Below are 1,391 nucleotides of genomic sequence, written 5' to 3'. Positions count from 1 at the left end.
AAAATGTTTTGTATTTGTCAGAATAGATATCTTGAATTTTGTATATTGTGCTATAAAAAAGGTATCTTTTCTTAAATTAGATTTTCTAATTGTCAATATATACAAGTAAAATTGGTTTTTATATTGACTAAATCCAGGGCCTTTGCTATATCTCTTATTCATCCTAATAATGCATTTCTATTTTTGAATTTTATTCATAAAAATTTAATCAGCTGAGGAAGTGACGATTCCTGGAGTAGAGTTGCCCATACTGGCTCTGCTGTTCCCCACTCTTCCCGCAGTTTAAGAGCATGCAGTATCATCTGAGGACTGCTCAGAAACATGGCTAGCAGGATCCTGTGGTGGCCTATCACTGATGTTTTTATGCCATGCAAACTGAAATGAACACTGAGAGTAAAACTCTTGAATGTTGTAAATTTTTATCAAAGTTAATGGGTAAGTTAGAAGCTCTTAAGGAACAGTTGGGTGATAATGAAGCTATTACACAAGAAAATATCCAGTTCTTTCCATTTGGAAAATTAGGCTTTGAAAATATTTTTGTACTCACAATGAAGACTGAACTGGACAGTTTTACAAAATGACCAAGTTTTTCTGTACTGCAAGTCTTTTAATACATATCATAACAGTATTTGGAGAATTCACTGATGAAAATGTGAAGCACAGCAAGTATGCAAGGTAGAAGGCAATAGATATTCATAATTGTGTAAAGAATGGGGTGACTCCTGAAGCAGGACCTGTTGGAATTGAAGAAGATAATGATGTTGAAAAAAATGAAGATGCTAGAGCAACTTCTGTGCCCACTCAGCCACCCCAGCCATCATCTTCAGCTTATGACCCAAACAACATGCCATCAAGCAGCTATACTGGAATACAGATTCGTCCCAGTGCACACACTCCATCTAATACACCAGTAGAAGTGCCTCACAGCAAAGGTGTCACGAATCCAATATTCCCCACAGACTATTCTGGCCGTTAATCCCACATTTTTATTAGTTTCCCAAGGGGATATTTACCTAAAACCAGAGGACTTTACTAGAACTCAGAAATACTGCAAATATGCTGGCAGTGTTCTTCAGTATAACGATGTAAGCACTGCTGAACAGAATGGACAGAAGGCCCTCAGGTTACTGGCTAAAGGCAGAGAATGGAGCATTTGTACAGCAGATCCATGTATTTTTGCTTTAAGAACTAACAGTCTATTACTCTATCTAGTCTATTAATCTATCAGCAGTACTGTTTTAAGGAAGACTTCAGTTCTATTGTATATAATAATGAAATCAGCATTTGCAGGTCAGATGGCTGTTGAAGAATTCATCAGCAAGCTCATACAGTGTTTGTTATTTGTTTAGCAGATTCAATAATCTCTGGGTATTGTAGGGCTGATGTAAGCA

General features: G+C 36.7%; 1 pseudogene; it reads left to right on the top strand.

The window, feature by feature from the left end:
* The first annotated feature begins 239 nt into the window (after nt 1-239).
* LOC103582806 lies at nt 240-1,170 on the top strand (annotated as a pseudogene).
* Nucleotides 1,171-1,391: the final 221 nt, after the last annotated feature.

This window comes from Galeopterus variegatus, unplaced genomic scaffold (assembly GCF_000696425.1).
Source record: "Galeopterus variegatus unplaced genomic scaffold, G_variegatus-3.0.2 Scaffold17972, whole genome shotgun sequence".
Classification (NCBI taxonomy): Eukaryota; Metazoa; Chordata; class Mammalia; order Dermoptera; family Cynocephalidae; genus Galeopterus; species Galeopterus variegatus.
Note: the sequence above shows the minus strand (reverse complement) of the source record. Positions and strands in the feature narration are given on the sequence as shown.